Source organism: Petaurus breviceps, unplaced genomic scaffold (genome assembly GCF_028583685.1).
Source record: "Petaurus breviceps papuanus isolate PSGF00001 unplaced genomic scaffold, PetGlider_PUasm1.0 126, whole genome shotgun sequence".
NCBI classification, from domain to species: Eukaryota; Metazoa; Chordata; class Mammalia; order Diprotodontia; family Petauridae; genus Petaurus; species Petaurus breviceps.
This window is the reverse complement of record NW_027185655.1, coordinates 44,948,467-44,973,807: the sequence shown is the minus strand read 5'-3', so window position 1 is coordinate 44,973,807 and position 25,341 is coordinate 44,948,467. Positions and strand designations below refer to the sequence as shown.

The 25,341-nt window shown below is 34.6% G+C and overlaps 1 pseudogene; it reads left to right on the top strand.

The window, feature by feature from the left end:
• Nucleotides 1-7,488: 7,488 nt before the first annotated feature.
• Nucleotides 7,489-8,452, top strand: LOC138170110 (biogenesis of lysosome-related organelles complex-1 subunit 2 pseudogene; annotated as a pseudogene).
• Nucleotides 8,453-25,341: the final 16,889 nt, after the last annotated feature.

Below are 25,341 nucleotides of genomic sequence, written 5' to 3'. Positions count from 1 at the left end.
ACCATAGGCATTGTGGATATTGCATTGTTGATACAACTACTAGATGTGCACCCACAAGATATCAAAGAAAAAAAGAAAAAATAGCAATATGTACAAAAAATGTATATCAGCTCTTTTGGTGGTGGCAAATATTTGGAAACTGAGGGAATGTTTATCAATTATGGAATGGCTGAACAAACTGCAGCATTTGGATGTGATAGGATTATATTTTATTGAAATAAATGATACAATGGTTGGTTTCAGGAAAAAAACTGTCAAAACTTTTATTAACTAATAAAAATTGTATCAATCAGAAGAAAAATATTTGCAATATATTTGCCTAGACACTTGGCAAGCTCTCTCTCTCTCTCTCTCTCTCTCTCTCTCTCTCTCTCTCTCTCTCTGTCTCTCTCTCACACACACACACACACACACACACACACACACACCTGAATACAGACATACAAAACCTATGTATTTGTGTGTATAAATTTATATTATTTATTTTGGAACATGCATAAATTTGTTTTTTATGATTTTATATTTTAATAGCTATTCTCTATCTTGCTTTCTCAATGGTCAGGGAAAAGATTAAGGGGAAATCAGAATCTGGAACTGAAAACTATATAAAATTCAATGTTATTTGCCCAGTACATAAAAATAGAATATAAATATTCACCAATGCTTTGGAAATATTTATTTTTTCACTGAAAATAAAATCTTTTTCTTAGAATTTTCTATTCTTAGATCTCAGAAGAAGCTCATATTATATGTGCACAGCCTCAGTATATGTGATGGCAAAGTAAACACATGGGTACAACAATCGGAGAAAAAACTGGGAGAGGTTTTCTTTTTCCAGGAAAGAGTTACAGAGAAGAGAAAGTTGGGAAACAAGGATGGGTTTTAACATAAGGTTGTGATACTCATTTCCTTTATTTCTCAACCACCTTTATCAGTGACAATAAAAATACCAGGAGCTATAATTTCATTTAATGGAACATTATAGGTACTCAACAAATTGTAATTGATAAATATATTTTCTTTAAAAGCCACCATAATAAATATATATATATACACATATATATATATACATATATACACACACATACATATATAAAAAAAAAGAATAATATATCTGCTATGTGAGCACCTGGATTCAAATCCTAGATCTTATAAGATTTAACAAAACAAAATGTAACAAAAGAAAATACTTTTAGTTTATTTTTATCTTTTCTGATCATTTTAATAAATAAATAACTACGAATATTTTTAGTGTGGTGATGAGACAACAGTCATTATCGTCATCATCGTCATTTAGTTCTTTAAGATATGCAAAGTAACTTATAGAAATCTCATTTTATGCCTACAACCTTAGGAGATAGGTGCTCTTATTTTAATTACTTTGCAGGTGAGAGAATTGTAGCACAGCACAAAGAGGTTAAATAACTTGCCAAAGGACACATGGAGAGTAAATACCTGAAACTGGATTTGATCTCATGGTTTCATGACTCCAAATTCAATAATCTTAACCCATTGTAATGCTTACAATTTATCTTTGTACAAGGATTTTAAGTTCATCATGCACATTGCTCACATTTTGTGCAACAATATTTAGATATTTAAAGGCATATATTATTCTGCTATATTCAGTACATTGTATCACATGATCATCTTCTCTGCATAATTCCTCTGTTATACTTTCTAGTGTATATGGTATTAAGTTTGTCAAAACTGCATCTAGCTTTCTTCCTCTATCTGCCTAATTTCAAGTTAAATCCCTTTATTTGAGCTTCCCAAGTGTCTAGGCAAATGCAATTTTACCTGCCCTTTTTAGATAAAGTCTATCTTTGGCAATGATCCTATTATTCCTAAATCTTAAGCAGGGGTCAACAATTTTAAATTCACCTTTTTATACACCAGCTGTTCACTTCTAAATTCAGTCTTTTGTGATTTGGAGAAAGTTTCTTCCTTGACCTTTCTCATTCATGTCAAACTGTGATCTCATAGGCATATACTGTAGACATTTTCTGAAAGAATAGTAGACTCATAATTCATGTGATTGTAATGCACAATACCTAATGTTTGCTTATATCTAGTAGACTTGAGATCAGAAAAACAATTAGCTCTGAATTCTCTGTCTCTGTCTCTCTCTCTCTGTCTCTCTGTGTCTCTCTGTCTCTCTATCTCTCTCCCTCTCTCTCTCTCTGTCTCTGACTCTCTGTCTCTGTCTCTCTGTCATCCTCTGCAAATGTCCTAAGAATGATAAAATATACTTTATCAGCATTAATTATTAACCTCATAAGATTTTTTGGGGTTTTAAGTGTAGTTTAATTGCCTTTGATGATGGAAGTACAAAATATACTATCAATACAAAAATGTGTTTGGATTTCTAGTGTTATGATTATTTTTCTATTCAGGAAAAATATTTCATTTCATATTTCAGGATACAACATAATTGTCAGAAAATTGTCTATGTTAAACACCATTTGAAGTTATCAGAAAAATTCTTGCAGTTTAAGCAATCAGCAGAATTTTGAATAGTATTTCCATATTATGTGAACAATAATTTTATTATAGAGTGAAATGGTTGTGCCACTGGACTGGTTAAGTCGCAAATTTTGTAATGACAATACTTATCTCAAATGTGATTTGAGTTTTTTTTCTTTCCTGACCAAATTCCTATTGCACAGAAATCAATTTGTGCTTAGAGTTTTGTCTTTTTACTTAAAGTTGTTTCCTAGGAATTAGTCTCTCTTTGCATTTTGAAATAGATAAGAAAGTCATATATCACTTCACCAAGCTCCCGATTTTCTCCTGACTGTATGCAGGTCAGTACCAATTTAAAAAGTCTTCACTGGATGTCTTTTCTCATCCCAAAGGATATGTGTGTTGGTACACACACACACACACACACACACACACACACACACACACACACACCCTACATGCTTTCAAGAAACTCAGTTATATGGTAGATTTGTTTTGAGGGAAAGGGTCATATAAAACTCTTACTTCCATAGTCCCAGAATCACTCAAAATGGGAACCATGTGTGGTTGTGATTCTCAACTCTTTATCTACAAACTAATTCATACCAATATCTGAGTGCCTAAATTCATACTGATATTGAAGAATCTAAAATCCAGAGTTACACACAATTCAATGGGCACCCAATACAAGGCCTGCTTTAATTCATCTATGAGTGAAAATAATTGTTTATTAAAAACAATTCTTGTGTCTTCTTCCAAAAAAAAATTTTGCATCATTCTATAACCATTAAATTACATTTCTAAGTCATTTTTCCACCTTGTAATTAATAAACATAGAGGCTTTTCCAGCATCTTCCAGCATCCTATACCTCCAAGAGTTATATGAAATGGTGAAAAAAGAGCAAAGATCAAATGAGATGTCATATACAAATTGCTTTTCATACTTATAGCTCTAAATGTTACCCGTTTCCTTAATTATGAATTAATTTTAAAAATTTAAGAGATTTTGTTTATTGGTATAGCTGTTTTAGTTGTTGTTGGTGGTGATGGCTACCAACACCAGACCAAGGTAAACCGTGACTATAACTGAACATTAGAGAAGGCGATCTACATTTCTCAATGCATTGTATATCTTGGAACATTAGCAGAAAGTGAATTGTATCTATTTGGCTGTCGGTCAAATGAGAAGGGAAAGCTTGGGTGGACTATGATCTACATCATTATAGGGGATATCCTAATTGATTTAATTACAAATTCACTGGATATTTAGAATAATGTTTTTTTTTTAATTGTAATGCTGAGAAAGAACAAGTGCTGCTTCAAAAATCAGTATATTTCTTATACATTTGTAAAAGTAAATGTCAAGTTTTAACTCTATTAGATAATTTATGAGATTCTTGACCTGCCTGAAATCCATTTAACGGACTTTTATCCCCTGAAGGGAAAATAGAACACATGAAAAACAGCAGGTAGAAAGATCATTTATCACATTTTTATAAGAAAATAATGGGATTGAATATCTATATACAAGACCATGAGGAATGCAATTTTAAGCATAAAATAATTGTTAATTATAAAAATCATTTCTATTAAGTTAATGAGGAGGTTCCTTGTGCCTTCTTGAGTGAATTGTAAGTTTTACTTTGATCATATGGAATGGAATTATGCCAAAGAAGGATAAAGGAAAATTAGAGTTTAATAGCTTTGCTCACCATTGATTTTCAACATTTCCCAGGGCAACAGGAAGAGCAACATATTCTCCTCAGTTAAGAAAGTAAAACATGATAGAGGACACTGTATTAGAACAAATATAGTCTAATAAGGTCTACCACAATTAGTTCACAAGAATTTTCCTTCTCCTTTGACAGTAAGTCCAACTATTGAAAATCTTCATTCTCTCCAAAGCAATTAACTAAAAAAAATCAAATAAATTCTCTATTAATATCTCACTATGATAGTGAAAAAGAATCCACCCAAATTCTCTCCCCTCAGGAAAACCTGAATTGGTCAATTGATCAAGCTAATAATGAACTGAAAACTGTGGAATAAAGTCATATATTTGATCGAAGACAGAGCAGTATACTAATTGAATTTTGAAGCAGAGAACCAGGATTTTAACTCCAGTTGAGCTATATACTGCCTGTATTATCAAGAGCAAATCACTTAACCTCTCTGGGTCTCATTTTCTTCATCTGTAAAATTAGGGAGTTGGAGAATATAACTCCTAATTTCTAATCCACTTTTAAAACATGACCATATGATGACAAAATATAAATAACAAAAAAGTAGATATTTGACATAATTTTTTCACTTTTCAATTAATCCTCATGTCATGTTGGCATAGCCTAACTATATTTGGAAGACAATGATCTCATTGCAGTTCTGTGATGGTGATAAATTTTAGAAATATCTTCATTTTTTATTTTAAAATAAATTTACTCTTTTATTTTTTAAGTAAGGTCTGTTTTCTTTGGCACTCAATTGTTCATTCCACTAACTGCTCTCCACTTTGAAAAAAATTATGGGTGTGTGTGTTTGTGAATAGATCTATATCTACATCTAGGTATAGGTAAAGATATAGATACAAAGATACACATACATTATATATACATATATGTGCATACCTATTACATACACTCACATTGTATATGTGTGATGTGTGTGTATATATGTGTGTATACTCCATCAATTTTTTTTTTTTATATATAGTCCAGGGATACAAATCCTCACATTAACTGTATCGAATTGTACTTTTGAAAACTGTTTCCACATATCCTTTGACTATTTTTTTTCCTATTAGATAATGATTCTTACTCATGTTTCTAATAACAAAAATTTAACTACCATGTCTGACATACAAACTTATTATGTGATACTGGGTAAATCCCAGACTCTCAGTGTCTTATGCAATTCTGTAAGAATATAAATTGCAGAGAAGACATCGCTCAACATCGTTAGAGGGACTTCCCTTACCTGGGGATGCCATGAATTAGTAAAATCACAAGTGTTTTCCCTCTCCCTAACTTATATTTCTGTTACTTGGATCTGTCTTGCAGTTTAGACCTTTATCAGAGTTAATCATTATAGGCATTTTTTTCTTAGCCCATTTTTCTCTTCTTATTTTATTTGCTAAATTTTGTTAATGTAATTTTTTTAATTTCACATAAACTAATTATTATTTTTTATAATTATAACTTGTTTGGGTAAGTTATCACCCCTGAACATAGCAGTAAAAGATCCCTGATAAATATTTTTTTCTAATAATTTATGATATATAATCTTTCATTTACAACTTGCAAATAATTTTGAGTTATTTTGTCACATGGTATAAAGCAATTGTCTAAACGTAATTTGTGCCAGATAATGTTCCATTTTTCCAAGAATTTTTTACCAAATACACAACCATCTTTAAAGAAATTTACTTTTTCACTTTTAACTGGTTATTGGTTATTTAACTGGTTATTGATTTCAACCATTTTTAATGATTCTTCAATGTTTAAAATGTTGCATTAAGCAACTTTTTCATCTTATAACCAGAACCAAATCATGTATGTGAGTGTTACTTAATAATAGAGTTTAAAGTTCAGAAATGACAATTTATTTCTTTCACACTTCCACCTAATTATTTCTAAAATATCCTAAGACATTTATTTCTCCTCTGAGTGAAGCTTGTCATTTTTTTGAAAGAAAATATTTATGAGGCATGCTGAAGCTCTTCCTTGGATGTTAAGAGTATGAACTTCTTTATTCTCCTTTCAGATTATTGCAACTTTGCCTGAGAATGCAAATGATGACATTTTGCTCACACTGACAAGGTTTGGTTTTGTTCACTCCTATCTTATCTGCATATAACATCCTGTCATACAAATACATATATGTACATGTTTGTATATGTGTTCTCATGTACATATGTATATGTGAAAAGGGAGGGAGAGAGGGAAAATGTATAACTCAAAATCTTGTATGAAGAAACGCTTAAGATGTCTTGATATGTAACTGGGAAACTACCATTAAAATGAAAATAAGGTCATGAGACTTTGCAGAAGCATTTTTTAAATGAAAAATATACTGTTGTGAAGATATTTTTATTTGCTCTTGCAAGGAACTTGAGAACCTTAAATCTTTTGCTTGGACAAATAAGTGAAATGGAGTTGATAAAACAGATAAGTCTCTGAAATGAATATCAGAGGAGAGGATATGGATAATTATGAAGCCAAAGCAGAAAATGAGGAGGTTGAAGGAGATGTAGAATTGAGCAAGGAAAGGAGTACCAAGGTGAATGGTGAAATGAACCTTGCAATTAGAGTGAAGAAAACTACATTTAAATACTGCCTTTTATGCAACATTTATAACCTTGGTCAAGGTCAATCTGGCCATCAGCTGTAATATGAGGTGGGAGAACTAGGTGCTTTCAAAAATTATAATACAGAAGTATCATATAGACATTTCAGATTTTAACTTTTTAATGCTTATTAATTAATATATATTAAAATTAAGAGCTTAAATTATTTTTTAAATTTGTTTATTGTCTAGTTTCAAGAAAGTGATAGAAAATATTAGTCATGCAAATTAATCTTCAAAGTGGGTTATGCATACTTCCACCCCCAGAAAAGGAGTTGTGAAAAATTTACTAACACACTCCTACCTAACTATGAATTACGAATGCACTGCATTAAAAAAAAATATCAATCTTGGCCTTGATTTCAACACACCACCTTATGCGACCTCAAAATACTTTATATGGAAATTTTCACAGTTGCTACACAATTTTCAAAGTCTCAAAACATTTCCTTTCCATACTTTTTGAATAGACTTTAACCAGTTGGGGAGCAGTAGAATATAGAATATCAGAAAACATCAAAAATAAAATAAATCCTATTGTGGGTTACTTGAAAATTTGGCAGAACTTGCGTTTTGTTTTATATGTAGCTAAACTATTTTGATGAATTAAATTACCATTAAAAGTGAGTTGTCATCTTGAAGCGGAGCTATGTAGAGTAGGGCCAAGAGCTTCAGCCGTGGGGGGAGGGGGAGGGGCAGGGCAGAAAGGGAAGGCGGATCCTAGACCACAAAAGAGAGCGTGGGTTAGGCGGGGAGAAGCGGTGAGGTGCCGTTCTCCTCCGGCGCATGCACGCAGTCACCGGAAGGCCTGTGGCCGGCTTAAGGAGCCTGAAAAGGCTCAGGCATGGCGGCCACAGCGGAGGGCGTCCCTGCAGCCCATCGGGAGGGTCTGAGTCGAGACGATGCCGTGGTGGAGATGGCCGAGGAGGCCACGGAGCCCGCCGAGGCGGACATCACGGAGCTGTGCCAGGACATGTTCTCCAAAATGGCCACGTACCTGACAGGCGAGCTGACAGCCACCAGTGAAGATTACAAACTTCTAGAAAATATGAACAAACTGACTAGCTTGAAGTATCTAGAAATGAAAGATATTGCAGTAAACATAAGTAGAAACCTAAAGGACTTAAACCAGAAATATGCCCTTCAGCCTTATCTGGATCAGATCACTTTAATTGAGGAGCAGGTAGCTGCTCTTGAGCAGGCAGCTTACAAGCTGGATGCATATTCAAAGAAACTGGAAGCAAAGTACAAGAAGCTAGAAAGGCGATGAAAGGATTCTTTAGCACAAAGACTGAAACTACAAGAATGTTTTATAAGAAATATGTGGATGGGACTTTATCGATAGGCTTCAGTTCCCAAAAGGGAGTGGTGCTGCTGACCCAAGGAGAATCCCAGCCTCGCCTCTGGCTGGATGTGTAGCTCTGGCCACCCCCATGTTTTCCTCAACCTGTCCCCCTGGAACCTCATCTTAGCGTGTGCTTCCTTGTGTGCCCTGGACCAAGGCTCAGAAATCAGGATCAACCCCATCTGGAGCAGACACAGATGAGAGGCTCTAGGCTCCCTGTCTCCTCCCTTGCCCCACCCCCCTCATAACCTGTTCTTCAGCTTAAATAATAAATGCCAACATATGGAAAAAAAAAAAAAAGTGAGTTGTCATGATACTAATTGGGTGATCTGGACAATTAGGATAGAGTTCATTCATTCGTCTCAAAGAATAGAAACTAGCTGTATATCCTATCTTCAGGGGAACACATTCTACATTCATAGCCCAGGCTAGATCTCAATTGAACCTGGAAACAGGTTTTAGTCATATCCAAACTTGGAAGAAAGAATAAGAAAAAGAGAGTAGGCAACTCATGGTAATTAGGTGCTAGCTGGCAGTAAAATTATATACCTTCGCCCCTCCTGGTTATTTACATATGTAACATCCTATTCTTTCTGCAATAGAGAAAGCAGTGATACCAGCAAAGTATGCTTGCCTATAGGATTGGCAGCACCAGTACAACTCCAGGCATTTCATTATAATGTCAGATCTATTGATTAAAGAGACCTTAAACATCATATAAAACTGCATCATTTCCGTATCAATAATCTGAAATCTGGAAAGGTTACACAACTAGCAAATTGCAGAACTATACCTTTGATTCCAAATGCAATACTCTCCAATTACAATGAAGACCTTACCCTTTAGAAATAAGCATATACTACAAGTAAGGCCTTAATTTGCTGTTGTTCTAATTTGTTGGTTGTCTAGACTTTAAAAAGGGAAAAAAAAAAGTAGGAAAAAAGAAAGAAATATTGCAATAATGCAAATTAACCTTGAAAGTGTGTTATACAGCCTTCCTCCCTGGAGTCTGTTATTAAACATTTACCAGTGCAGCCCTACCCAATTATGAAATAATAATTCAAATACAAGGAAAGGAAGAAAAGAAAGGGATACTCATCTATATAGTATCTACTATGTCCCAGATACTACACTAAGCATTTTTTTTACAAATATTACTTTATTTAATCCCTCTCCTCTGCTCCTCCTCATCTCACATGCCTTACACATATTCCTTTCCTATCCCTGTTCTCATGTCAGGTGGAAAAGTGACCCTTCTTCTTTCCATGGTAACATACCTACAAATATTCCTTAACTCCATCCCTTCCAAGCCTCGCCAGGAATTTGTCCCCTCCATTATTCCCACACACACTCTCTCTCTTTTTTACAGTCCTTTCCTATTCACTATCTCCTTCTGTGTTGCCTAAGAATAGCACCATATCTCTCCTTAACAAAAATAACAAAATCTTCATTTTATCGTACAACACCCATTAGCTGGAATCCCATATTTCTATTTACTTTAATGCCTTAAATACATGAAGAAGCTATCTATGATCAGTGCCTTCACTCCCTCTCCTCTCCCTCTCTTCTGAAAATATTCTTCCCAAAGTTAACAGACATTCTCAAGTATAACCAATGCCCTTTTTCTCTATGATATTCCTCTTTGAGCTCTGAACACTTTAACATTGTCAATCACTTTCACCTCAAAGAAACATTCTGTGTTTTCATTACATTGCTTTGTCCTGGTTAACTTTTCTGCACATTCAGACTTTCATTTCTGGTTCCTTATCGATATTATACTTTTTTCTGTGGTTGTTTCCAGTGTTGTGTCCTGGGTCCCCTTCTAATTAAATCATAAGTAATTTCATTTGACTGTCTCATTAGCTCCCCATGTGATCTTTCTATAAATAATGATCAGATTTACATATATATATATATATATATATATATATATATATATATATATATAGACTGGCTTGGCTAAAAGCATGAGCATTGCCTTGATATATTCAAAATGGGATCTCCAATGATTTCTTGTTACTGTTAAGGTCAAGCCAAAAACATTCTTTTTGGCCATAAACTCATTCCTTCATATCTTTCTAACCTTAATATGCCTTACTCCCTCCTCCACATTCTATGATGCAATGATATTTGTCTACTTTCAATTTGTCAAAAAGAAAACTCTATCTGTTGTTTCCATGTGTTTGCATTTATTGTCCCCCATGCCTGAAACACTCTCACCCCTCATCTCAACCACTCAGTTTCCCTGGATTCCATCACCACTAATCATACCTTCTGAAGGAGGTCGTCTCCAGTTTATTTACCTTCCAATGAAGATTGTCTCAATTTCTTTTTGTGTATTTATTTCTTTATCTGCATTTGTATCTATATGTTCCATCTCTATATTTATATAGCTCTTTCTAAGTACATATCTATATTTCACAATTCTTTATCATGTTTTCTCTATCTCTGATCTATACCCATCTCTTTATCTCTATCATTTCAAACTCAATATTTGATTTCTAACTCTAATCAGATATTTTTATCACTATCATTACCTAGAGATGAAATATAGATAGTATGTGCCCAGATATTTGCATGTATTTCATTTATTGAATTAGAATTTCTGGAGGGCAGCACTAAACAAGGATTTATCAAGGTCCTGCTCAGTGCCAGGAAGTATGCAAAGTGATAAAGATACCATGAAAGGCAAGCCTTCAGAGAGTTTACAGTCTATCGGGGGAAGACAATACATAAAAAGAAGCTAAAAATTAGGGAAGAAGGGAGAGAGAGAGAACCCAGCATAAATGAATAATGAAGTTTTGCACCAAGTGGGAAAATATGAAGTATTCCCTTTGGACTTCCTAGGAAAATAGCAAATTTTGGAGGAGATCTCTGATAATGTCCTTTATCCACCCTCTCCAATTAGAATGAGGGGGTGTCCCAAATATCAGCAGTTAGTGATGAATTAAGAGCTTCAGAGAAGATTTAATTTTAGAGGAAGATGAGTTTCAGGACACAATGAAGAAGTGTAATGGAATAGCCAGATTGGAAGTGATGAAGTGTCTTCCTGGACCTTCTCTTTAAGTAAAAAACCTGGAGGGCACTCTTTGTTAATCTCCCCCCTCCACTTTCTCCAATAAGAGGGAGAAGCCCAAGACTCAGGGATACTGAGAGAGTGTCATTTGACTGCTTTAACTTTTCTTTGAGCCTCGAGTGCTTAGCAAATTGCCTGGCTCAACACTTAATGAATGAATGTTGACTCCTAATGATGTCCTGCCTGGCTGCTCAGTAACAAGTTTTCTAATACTATTTTGTTGTTGCAGTATGAAAATATATTACTTTGATGATGACAGCATACTTTTTCTTACAATTTTGATCTTTTTTTGTTGCTTTTTCAAGACCCAAAAAGAAACGTGCGTGACATTTGCAATCTTTTGCAACCTATATTTGCAATCTAAGAATATCAACCAATGACATGACCTTTGCAACAAAATCCAGCAATGAAAATATCATTTCCCCTGACAAAATTCAAGCAGCCATCACTGATATGAGAGACTGTGATTTCTTTCCTTTTTTTTATTTCTTTCTTTTATTTTGACCTTCTTAATTAAATGGACTAGACATCCATCATAATGTTAGAAAAAAGTCTCTGGTTTTTACTACAATGTTTTCCAAAGCAAACTCTTTTTCATGAAAAAAATTTTTGAAATAGATGAACCTTTGGGGAAGTACTCAAAATAACTTTGTCATTCTGTTTGCCATGCTGCTTTTGGTCTCTTCTGTAACTTCTGAGTTTTCTAGCTGTAGAAAGACCATGACCCTTACCATGTTGTAAATATCTCCACTCAAGTGAATAGAGAAAGAAGAAAACAAAGATCACTTTCATGTATTAATGATATGGTCTTTCTCCCCAAAAACCTATTCTTCATGTTGACCTTGCTATTTTTCTGAGAAATAAGGATTTTTTTTTTGCATAATCAAACAGTTCCTTCAAAAGCTAATGATGATTATATTCCCCTTTATTTCCTATTCAAATGCTTAAATAAATAATATTATTCTCTAATTGCTTAAAGTACTTACCAAAGAAAAACAACAGTTCCCCCTTTCAACAATTTTCCTAAAGTTGGACTTATCTCTCCTCTTCTTCATATGTAATAAATAATCGTCTTATTAATGCTCAGAAAAATCATTAATCTCTTACTGTACCACAGAATCCATTAAAGAAGGAACCATGGCTTTTCAAATGTGTATTTCTCTCCCTTGGTGCCTTTTCATTATACTGTCTACAAAGCAGGTACTTAAAATATTGAATGAACAAATGCATGAATATGTCACAATATTTCCATGTATCCTGCCTATGTTTTTTATTTTTATTTTTCCACATATATGAAAACTTTTATTGTGTTCATCACCCCCACCCTTTGAATCTCCTTTCCTCCCTCATTTACTGGAACAGTTCTAGAATGGCACAGGTCACGTGCTCTCATAAATATTTACTGACATCTTCTTCTGCTTTTATGTTCCAAAACAGGTCCAAACTTGCCTCCTCTAGGTCAAAATGATTTCCATCTTATTTTGATCATTACAATATCTAAATAAAATGTTCTCTACTGTGCTAATTTATGTAGACGAAAACTATTTCATCTAAGGTTTTACCAAGCAGAAATGTCTAGAAACTGCTGTTTCTTTGTTATTTTTAATTCCTACTAGTTAACATTACTTGACACTCAGTAAATGCTTAATTAAATTACTGGCTAGATTTATCTAACTTACAATATCTACATTCCATTTAGGTGTGATGAAAAATTAATAATTCCAAATTGTTATATTTATATTCTAAAGACTATTTTAAAACAAGGAATAAATGGAATAATGTAATTTCAAACAGTGGATTTGGAAGATTTTAAGTATATTTCTAGTGTAAATCCAGATTACATTGTATGATTTACAAAAAAAAAGGAATACACCTTTACTTTTTTAAAGACTTCTCTCACAAATAAAAGCAAAGGCTATGAAATGTCACATTATAGATATAAATTATACCAATAGCCAACATTTTTAGCATTCCATGAGCTGAATACAAGAGGGATTTGCTTGTAATAAATTTATCAGTGTCAGAACACCTTGGTAGAAATATGGGCTTCATTTTCCCCCATAAAAACATGGATCAATCAATGCTGCCCAGAACTATTCTTCCCAACAAATATTACATTTTCTGCTGAGTCCCTTGAGAAGTTTCAAAATCAGTTGGATACTCTACTCATTGGTCTCCTCTTCCTACTTGTGCAATATTTTATAAAGAGGACACAATTATCCATTTTTTTGAGACATAGATTACCCAAGCAATCTGGTGTGATCTTAGGAAAAATAGGATATGGATAATCTTAAAATTTAAGTATTATGGGATTAAAATCATTAATTCAGAGGGGAAATTCCTCATAATTTTGTATATGATAAAATTAATCAAAACAATATTCTGAAAAAATAATAATTAAAACATATATTTTGCCATCTCTATGGCCAAGGGGAGAAGTACAAAGAGGAAGATAATTCAGAACTCAAAATTAAAAAAAAAGAACAGTGAATGATAAAAATAATTAATGTAAAAAGGAAATAGATAACATTTATTATATTCAAAGTTTAAGATTTTACATAAAGAAAGATTATCTTCTATAAGATGGATTCTTCAGCTTTTGTCTATCACTGAGCTCTTTTGATAGTCTGGGAATTTCTACCAACCCTTTCCCAAAATAACTTTTTTTTTTAATGTTAATTGCCCTTTGTTTCAACTCAACGTTTGACTCCTTTGGGGGACTAAGAGGTTTTCTTTTTTTTTTTTTTTCTTTTGGAGGGCAATTGGGGACAAGTAACCTGCCCAAGGTCATATGTCTAATTGTGTGTGTGTGTGTGTGTGTGTGTGTGTGTGTGTGTGTGTGTGTTAAGGATCTGAGGTCACATCCCAACTCAGGTCCTCCTGACTCCAGGGCTGGCACTCTATGCACTACGCCACCTATCTGCCCCTCAACTTTCCATTTTTTTTAAGAATTTGAGTTCCAAATTTTTCTCTCTCCATTCCCCTTCCCCAAGACATCAAGCAATCTGTTTTAGGTTATACAACTACAATCATTTTAATCATATATCCACATTATCCATGCTGTGAAAAAAGCATCAGAACAAAAGACAAAAAAAATAAGATAGAAAAATAGTGAAAATAGAATTTGTAATTTGCATGCAGACTCCATAATACTTTTTTTTCTGGATAGCATTTTATATCAGGAGACTTTTAGATTTGTCTTGCATCATTGTGTAGCTGACAAAAGCAAAATTTATCATATTTGCAGTTATTGTGTACAATGTTCTCCTCATTTTACTCAGCATCAATTCATATAGGTCTTTTGATGTATGTCTGAAATACACCTGCTCATCACTTCTTATAATACAATAGTATCCCATTGCATCCATATACCAGAAATTATTCACAACTTCTCCAATTGTCAGACATCCCCTCAATCCTCCAATTATTTGCAGAAGCATAAGAAGCTTCTATAGATATTTCAGTATATGCGACACCTTGTCTAATTTTTATTATCTCTTTTGGATACAGGCCTAGAAGTTGTATTGCTGGGTCATGTAACATGCAGAATTGTATATTACTTTAGGTACACTTGCAAATTGCTTTCCAGAATGGTAGGTCAGTTCACAACTCCACCAACAATGTGTTCTATATTTCTCACATCTTCTCTAACATTTATCATTTTCCTCTTTTGTCATGTTAGACAATATGATAGGTGTGATGTGGTACCTCAGAGTTGTTTCCATTTGCATTTCTCTAATTAACAGTGATTTAGAGAACTTCTTTATATGATTATAGAGAGCTTTGATTTCTTCCTCTGAAAGCTGCATATTCTTAGACCATTGACCTTTGACATTTATGAATGGGGGAATGACTTGTATTTTTTTACATTTGAATCAGTTGTTTATATATTTGAGAAATGAGGCCCTTATAAGAAAAAAAAAAACTGGATATAATTTTTACCCCAGATTTCTGCTTTCCTTCATTTTTTAATTTAATGAAATAAAAATTACCCATTATCTATAATGTTTCCTATCTCTTGTTTGGTCATAAATCTTTCAGTTCTCCATAGATCTGACAGGAAAATTTGTCTTCTTTCTCCTAATTTGCTCATAGTATCACTTTTTATGTCTAAATAGTGTGCTCAATTTGAACTGATCCTGATATGTTGTGAATGATGATGAGCTATACCTAGTTTGTGCCAGACAATTTTCTGGCTTTCCCAGCAGTTTTTGTCAAAAGTCAGTTCTTAACCCAAGAACTATTGTCTTTGGGTTGGTCACACAGGAGATAACTATAGTCATTGACTACTATATCTTGTGTACATAGCCCATTCCGCTAATCCAACTTTATTTCTTACCCAAAACTAAGTAGTTTTGATGACTGTTACTTAATAATACAGCTTCAGATCTACCATGACAAGGTCACTTTCCATTGTATTTTTTTCATCAATTCCCTTGATATTCTTCACCTTTTATCCTTTAGATGAATTTTGTTATTGTTTTCTATCTTTTCAAAGAAATTTTGCTAGTTTTATTGGCATGAAACTGAATAACTCATGTAGAATTGTCATTTTTTTTTATATTAGCTAAGCCTAGCCAAGAGCAATGGATATTTTTTCCAATTGTTTAGATATTGTTTTATTTATGTGAAAAGTGTTTTGGAATTGTGTTCATATAACTTCTGACTTTGTATTGACAAGTAGAATCCTAAAACTATCACTGACCCTGGAATCAGGAGGACCTGAGTTCAAATTAAGCCTCAGACACAACACGAAAACAAGCCACGTGTACTTGGGCAAGTTATTTGATGCCAATTCCCCTCCTAAAAGGAAAAAAAAGAAACCCAAATATTTATATTGTCTATATTATTTCAAATGGAATTTATCTTCCCATTTGTTGCTGCAGGCCATTGTTAGCAATGTATAGAAATGCTTATGACTTTTGTGGGATTATTTTATATCCTGTAAATTTGCTATGTTTATTAACTATTTCAAGTAACTTTTTGGTAATTCTCTAGGATCTCTAAATATATACAAATCTATCATCAGCAAAGAGTGATAATTTTGTTTCCTCATTGCCCATTTTAATTCCTTTAGTTTCTTTTTTTTCTAAAATAGGGTTAATTATTTTATTCCCTCTTTTATTCTTCATAGCAATTAATATTTTTTTAAACATTCATAACATTTCACTAAGATTGTGAGAGTTTTGGCATACAATTGGGCAAAATAGCTCTTTACTTCTCTGATTTACTTTTCATTGGTGGGGAATTAATCCTTTTCATTTTTTATACTGGTAATTTGTTTTTTGTCTTTCATTTTTTAATGAAACTAAGCAAATTTTACTATGTTTCCTAAAACCAGCTTTTAGTTTTATTGTTTAGCTCAATTGTTTTCTTACTTTCAATTGTGTAAACATCTTTTTGATTTTCAAAATTTCTAATTTGATATTTAAATGGGGTTTTTGATTTAATCTTTTTCTAGCTTTTATTTTTTTGTTGCTTGCACAAACTGATCTGTTGTTTTTGTATTCCATTGATGTAAGAATTTAGACATATAAAATTTCACCAAAAAACTGCTTACATAGACTCCATAATTTTTTAATGTTGTCTCACTATTTTCATTTTTTTAACAAATTATCAATTGTTTGTATTATTTTTCTTTGACCCAAACATTCTTTTTGATTATATATTTTCCAATCAATTTTAGTTATCTTTACATAGTCATTTATTATGAATAATTTTGATTGCATCATTATCATGAAAGAAATGCATTTAATATTCTGCCCTTCTGTATTTGGTTGTGATATTTTATGCCCTAATGTTTGGTCATGTGTGTGTGTATGCAGGTGACATGCTATTGAGGAATAAAATGTATATTTCTTTCTATTCCCATTCAGTTTTCCCCAGATGTCTATCATGCCTATAATTTCTAAAATTCTCACAGCCTCTTTGGCTCCTTTTGTATTTGTTTAGTGATTAGATTTATCTAGTTCTGATGGCAGTGTAGAAATAGGACTTTTGATTGGCTCATGCTTCCACCTCCTCCAATTCATGTAAAAAATGACTCTAAACAAACTTTCAAGCTACAGAACCCACAAAATTAAAAAGAGAAGCTGTCCTCCTGCTGAAGACAGTCTGTCAGAAGGGCAGGAAGGGGCCAGCACAGAACTCTGGAAACTTAGCCCAGGCCTGCATGAACCTGAGGTTTAAGCTTCAGGGCAGCCACAAACAGCCCAGGCTAGCGAGACTTCAAATCTCCAGCCAGCAGGAATGGCAGTTTCCAAAATTATCAACCCATAGATTCTTAGGACAAAGTGAAAGGTCATTGCAGTGTATTATTTGGGAACCAGGAGTCTGGGAGAGCAGCCTAACCTTTGCTGCCTGGAGGAAGAAAAGCCTGAGGCTTGTCAGCCATGCAGCCATGTCCGGGTGGCTACTTCAGAGCTCCTAGCTTGCAGATTATATGGGACCAAGCAACCAGTCTGAGGGGCAATCACTCTTGCTGTAACCTGCTTGGATCTGGATCACTGTCTGTGGTGGAGGTCCTGGGGTGCTTGACCATTTTGCCAGAGTGTGTGGAGGCTTCAGAAAGGGCAGCGAACTAATACAACTGACAGCTGAGAAAGTCCCAGTGATTGGGACAAAGCTGCCCTCTCTGTTAGCAGAGTTTTATTGTGGCAAAAAGCTCAAAAGTCAAGTAATTGAGGGGCAAAATGAGTATGCAAAGGAACAAAAGGAGGCATAGCAAACTGACTTTACATTCCTATTTTGGGGACAAAAAGGATCATATCATGGAACAGGAGGAAGACAGCAAAATGATAACGCCTACATCAAACAATTCCAAGAAAAATATAATCTGTGCACAGGCCATAGAGGAGATTAACAAGGATTTTGAAAACCAAATGAGAGAAGTGTAGGAAAAATCAGATAGAGAGATGATAATGATACAAGAAAATTATGAAACCAGAGTCCACAAACTGAATGAAGAAAATCACATATTAAAAATAGAATAACTAGGGGCAGCTAGGTGATGCAGTGAATAGATCACTGGTCCTGGAATCAGGAGGAACTGAGTACAAATCCGGCCTCAGACACTTAACACGAAAACTAGCTGTGTGATCTTGGGTAAGTGACTTAACATCAATTAGCCTCCAAAAAGCAAAAAAAAAAAAAAATAGACTAACTCAAATGGCAAAAGAGGCTCAAAAGTCAATGAGTGGAAGAATACCTTAAAAAGCCAAATGTGACAGATAGAAAAAGAATCTCAAAAGCTCACTTAAGAGAATCTTTCCTTCAGAATTAGATTGGAGCAAATGGAAGCTATTGACTTTATGAGAAATCAAGATACTATTAAAAATATTCAAACAAATGAAAAAGTAGAAGGCAATGTGTAATATCTAATTGGAAAAATCACTGACCTGGAAAATAGATCCAGGAAAGATAATTTAAAAATTATTGGACTATCTGAAAACCACGATCAAAAAAAGAACCTAGAAACCACCATTCAAGAAATTCTCAAGGAAAATTGCAATGATGTGTTAGAACCTGAGGGCCAAATAGAGGTTGAAGGAATCCACCAATGACCTCCTGAAAAACATACCAAAACTAAATCTCCTAGGAATATTATAGCCAGGTTCCAGAGTTCCCAGATCAAGGAGAAAATATTACAAGAAGCAAGAGAGAAATGATGTCAATATTATGGAAACACAATCAGGATAACACAGCATCTGGCAGCTGCCACACTGAGGCATCAAAGGCTTTGAATATGATATTCTGGAGGTCAAAGGAGATGGGATTAAAACCAACAATCACCTACACAGAAAAATTGAGTATCATGTTTCAGGGGAAAATATGGTCATCCAATGGAATAGAGGACTTTCAAGATTTCATGATGAAAAACTAGAGTTGAATAGAAAATTTGACATTCAGATACAAGAAGCAAGCAAAGCATGAGAAGATAAACAGAGAAAAAAATCATAAGGAAATCATCAAATTTGAACTATTTACATGATTATATGTAAAAAATTGTAACTTTTCTCACTAGGAGAATAGTTGAAGGGAATAGAAATATATATATATATATATATATACACACACACACACAAACACGTATATACATATATATTTTTGTATACACACGTATATATATATATATATAGGAGGTTATATAGGTGTATGAATATATATGTGAGTGTGTGTATATATGTGTTGAGGTATACATAGACAGAAGTCTCAGGACCAATTGAATAGGAAGGGATGATACTTAAAAGGTGAAATAAAGAGGCGAGAGAGGAATATCATGAGCAGAGATGAGGAGAGATAGAATGGGGTAAATTTTCTCATAGAGAAGAGGCAAGAGAAAACTGTTACAATGAGGGGAAGAACGGTAAGGAAAAATGGAATGAATCAACCTTACTTTTAATGAATTTGCTTAGGAAGAGAATGGCATACACACTAAATATTGTATTTCTCCCTACAGGAGAGTAGGGGGGAAGGGGAAAAGAGGGGGGATAATGGAAGGGAGGGCAGACTGCGGTGGTAGGGAAGATGGAAGGACCCACTTTTGAAAAGGAAGAGGATAAAGGTAAAGAATAGAACAAGTGCGGGTGGATAGGATGGACGGAAATAGTCAGTCTTTCACCATATATCCAATTTGGAAATGTTTTGCATAGCTACAAATGTACAACTAATATTGAACTGCTTATATTCCCAAGGAGAGTGGCTGGTGAGGGAGGAAGGGAAAGAATCTGGAATTCAAAGTTTTAAAATCAAGTGTAAAATATATATTATAGGAATAATTATTATTATTGTTCATGTAACAGGGAAATGAGATATACAGGCACTGAGGCATAGAGATCAACTGGTCCCTACTGTAAAGTCAGAAGTGGGATGGGGAAACATATAAGAGACAGACTTTTGGGGAAGGAGATATTCAGTGGGATCACTGTTTTGGGGTGGTGGGTAGGGAAAATGGGTAGAAAATTTCTAGCTCAAAATCTTGTGGAAATGAAAGATGCAAAGTAAAAAAATTAAAAGACACATTTTTAAATGGTACACTTAAAGGGTGGTTAGGTGGCATAGTGAATAGTCCTGGAGTCAGGAGGACCTGAGGTCTAATATGGATTCAAACAATTAACACACACACACACACACACACACACACACACACACAAACCTAGTTTGATATTTACTTTTAGTTTACAACATAAAGTTCCACAAACCCTTGAGTTTCCAAATTTTTCCTCTCCCTCTCCTTTCCTCTCCCCACCACAGCAACATGAAATCAAATGTAGGATCTAAAATACCTTGATATTAAACATTAATCAAGTGTTAAAGAAGGATTATAACCAAAGGAGAGAACAAGGAGAAAGAAGAAGCAAAACATAGACATCCCTTTACATTATGAGTCTTTTGAAGTTCTCATAACCCTGCATTGCTGAGAGAAGCTCAGTATATCAAAGTTAGTAGCCACACATATGATGTGTCTATAATTGTGTACAAAGTCCTCCTGGTTCTGTTCTCATCACTCAGCATCAGTTTATATAAGTCTCTCCAGGTTATTATGAAATCTTTCGGCTCCTCATTTCTTTTTTTTTTCTCTTTTTTATTTTTTAGTTTACATCATTCATTTCCACAAGATTTCGAGTTATAAACATTCTTCCCATTTTTTTCCCTACCCACCAAGGCAAAACAGCTTTCCCACTGAATATACCCTCCCCTAACCTGCTCTCTACCTTATCTTCCCCTATCCCTCCTCCAACTTTGCTGTAGGAAACAGTGGATCTCTATGCCCCAGTGCCTATATCTCTTATTTCCTATTGATATGTAAAATAATAACTATATATATATATATTAAACATATATATATATATATTAAACATTTGATTTTAAAACTTTGAATTCTAGATTCTTTCCCTTCCTCCCTCACCAGCCACTCTCCCTAGGAAGATAAGCAATTCAATATAGGTTGTATATGTGGAGCTATGCAAAACATTTCCATAGTGGATATATTGTGAAAGTCTAGCTATATTTCCCTCTTCTACTTTGATACTCGCCCTCTTCAAAAGTGGGTGCTTCCACATTCCCTACCCCCCAGCCTACCCTCCCTTCCATTATTCCCCCTCTCATTTCCTTTCCCACTACTTTTCTTTAGGGTGAGATACTCTATTAGTGTGTATGTCATTTCCTCCCTAAGCCAAATTCAATGAGAATAAGGTTGGCCCATTCTTTTTTGATTTCCTGTTCTTCCCCTCCATTGTTAAGAGTTTTCCCTTGCCTCTTCTATATGAGATAATTTACCCGATTCTGTCTCTCCCCATATCCTCTCATTATATTCCTCTTTCACCTCTTAATTTCACCTTTTAAGTATCATCCCTTCCTATTAAATTGATCTTGTCACTTCTGTTTATGTATACCTTTACACAAATATACACACATAAGTTTTCATACTCCCATATATCCTCCTATATAGACATATGTATGTGTCCATGTATGTATGTCTTTATCTCTTTCTATTCCCTTCAATTATTCTCTTACTGATAAAGTTTCATAAGTTAAAATTATCAATTTTTTTCCATATAGGAATGTAAATAGTTGAACTTTGATAAGTTCTTTATAAATTATTTTCCCTGTTTACCTTCTCATGCTTCTCTTGCTTCTTGTATCCAAATGTCAAATTTTCTATTCAACTCTTGTTTTTTCATCAAGAATGCTTGAAAATCCTCTATTCAATTGAATGACCATGTGTTCCCCTGAAACATGATACTCAGTTTTCCTGGATAGGAGATTGTTGCTTTTAATCCCATTTCCTTTGACCTCCACCATTCGAAGCCTTTGATCCCTCAGTGTAGCAGCTGCCAGATGCTGTGTTATCCTGATTGTGTTTCCACAATATTGAAATAGTTTCTTTCTTGTATTCTTGTAATATTTTCTCCTTGACCTGGGAATTCTGGAACCTGGCTATAATATTCCTACGAGATTTCTTTTAGGCATGTTTTTCAGGAGGTGATTGGTGGATTCTTTAGACCTCTATTTTGCCCTCTGGTTCTAAAACATCAGGGCAATTTTCCTTGAGAATTCCTTGAATGATGATCTCTATGTCCTTATTTTTAATAATGGCTTTCAGGTAGTCCAATAATTCTTAAATTATCTCTCCTGTCTCTAATTTTCAGGTCAGTAGGTTTTCCAATGAGATATTTCACATTACCTTCTATTTTTTTCATTTGTTTGGATATGTTTAATGGTATCTTTATTTCTTATAAATGCCCTAACTTCCTTTTGCTCCAATTTTCCAATTGCTCTAATTCTTAAGGAATAATTCTCTTCAATGAGCCTTTGAGATTCTTTTTCCATCTGGCAAATTTGGCTTTTTAAGGCAGTCTTCTTCTAATTCCCTTTCTGAGACTCTTTTACCATATGAGTTAGTTTATTTTTAAGCTGTTATTTTCTTCAGTCAGGTTGTTGACTCTCATTTCATAATTTTCTTGCATAATTCTCATTTCTCTTCCAAATCCCCCCTTCTTGTATTTGATTTTGAAAATACTTGTTAAGTTTCTCTATGGCCTGTAACCAACTCATATTTTTTCTGGAAGATTTTGGTGCAGGATTTCTAACTTCACTGTCTTCCTACTTTTCCATGCTTTGATCCTTTTTGTCCCCCAAAAAGGAATCTAGTAAAAATTGCTGTGTTTCTTTTGCTTCCTTTGATTCCTCATTTTGTCCCTCCATTCATTGAATTTTGAGCTTTTAGCCACATTAGGACTCTGCTACCAGAGAGGGGAGTTTTGTCCAAAATAGCATGAGTTTTCTCAGCTGCTGGAGCTATTAATTTTTTGTCCTCTCTGAAGCCTCCACACACTCTGGCAAACTGGGCACCCACCCCAGGACCTCCACCCTAGACAGTTATCCAGATCCAAGCAGGTTAAAACAAGAATTATTACCCCTCATACTGGTTACTTGGTCCCCCAACAATCTACACCCCAGGAGCTCTGAAGCATCCACATGGAGGCAGCTGTAGGCCTGCCACACATCAGCTGCTTCTCTCTCCAGGGAACAAATACCAAACCACTCTCCTGGACTCCCAAATGACAAAGCCCACATTGCACTGACCTCTCACATTTTCCTTAGATTCTATGGGTTGATAATTCTGAAAATCACCACAGCAGCTCGTGATCAGAAGTCCCTCCTGCCTGGGCTGCTTGTGACAGCCCTGAGGCTTAAACCTCAGGATCATGTGGGGCTGGGCATTGGCTCCCAGAGGGCTGTGCTGGCCCCTTCCTGCAGGCCTGCTGGGCTGTCTTCAGTGGGACGTTACCTTCTCTCTGTCATTTTGTAGGTTCTGTAGCTCCAAAGTTTGTCATTTTTATGTGAATTGGAGGAGCTAGAAGCAGGAGCCTCATAGAAGTCCTGCATCTACTCCATCATCTTTACTCTGCCCCTGCTCCTCATTTCTTTTTTTTTGTTGTTGTTGCTTTTTGGAGGGCAATTGGAGTTAAAGTGACTTGCCCAAGGTCACACAACTAGTTTTTGTGTTAATTGTCTGAGGCCAGATTTGAACTGAGGTCCTTCTGACTCTAGGGCCAGTGTTCTATTTACTCTGCCACCTAGGCTCCCCTGCTCATTTCTTATAGCACAATAGTAGTCCACTACATTCATATAACACATTGTTTAGCCATTCCCCAATTTATGGGCATCCCCCTGATTTCCAATACTTTGCCACCACAAAAAGAGCTGCTGTAAATATTTGTGTACATGTGGGTCCTCTTCAAACTTCAATGATATCTTTGGGATAAAGTCCTAGAAGTGGTATTACTAGGTAAAAGGGTATGCACATTGTTATAGCCCTTTGGGCATAATTACGGATTGCCCTACAGAATGTTTGGATCAGTTCACAACTCCACCAACAATGCATTAGTTATCTAATATTTTCAGATCTCCAGCATTTAGCACTTTTCTGTTTTGTCATCTTGGCCAATCTGACCAATGATATGTGGTACATCGGCATTCTTTTGATTTGCATTTATATAATCAATAGTAATTTAGAGCATTTTTCATATGCTTATAGATATCTTTAATTGCTTCCTCTGAAAAATGCCTTTTCATATATTTTGAGCATTTATCAATTAGGAATGAATTGCATTCTAATATATTTGACTCAGTTTTCTCTATATTTAAAAATGAGTATTTTATCAGAGACACTGTTTATAAAAATTCTTTCCCAATTTTCCACTTCCCTTTTAATCATTGTTACATTGACTGACAAAGTCTCTTTTGGCCATTCTTTCCAGGATATCCAGGCTTTTCCTTAATTTCTTTAAAGAAGCTGTCCAGCTACTCCTCTTGACTATGACTTTCAGGAAGGCCGATAATTCTGATATTTCTCACCTGGACCTGTTTTCCAGGTCAGTTTTTTTTCCCCCATGTGGTAGTTTTTTTCTTCTATTTTTCATTATTTTGAATTTGTTTGGTTTATTTTTAATGTCTCTTAGATATATTACCTTAGAGTTGCCCAAATCTAAATTTTAAGGGGTTGTCTTCTTCAGTTAGCTTTTTTACTTCTTTTTTCTATTTGGCTAATTGTACTTTTTAAGAAATCACTTTCTTTGTCCAAGCTGTCAACTCACTTTGTTTCATAATTTTCTTTCATCTCTTTTATTTGTTTTCCCAATTGGTCTTCTACCTCAGTTATATGATTTTAAGCTCCTTTTTGAGGTCTTCCATGAGTTCTTTATGGACTTGATACCACTTTTTACATTTTGACGCTGTTTCCATCTTCAGAGTTTGTGTTCTGATCTTCCCTATCACCACAATAACTTATTAGTGTCAGATTCTTTTCCCCCCTCTTTTTTAGCTTCTTTCCTTTCTTTTCAAATTGAGGTCTGATCCTGGTTTGGAAAGGACATCATCTCAGACTTATTCTACCAGGGGCTATAGGACCTGGCTGTTTATCTGGAGATGAAATTATGTTGCCTTGAGGTCAACAGGGGACCCTTTTGTGTTGTGCTGCATTGAAGGCCTGGGACTGGGGATGGCTTATATCTTTAAAGGCAATGGGGGTTTGGCAGCCTACCTGGTACTGATCTGGTATATAAGTGTTGGTGTCTGGCATGTGCTAAGGCTGGTGAGGTATTTATCT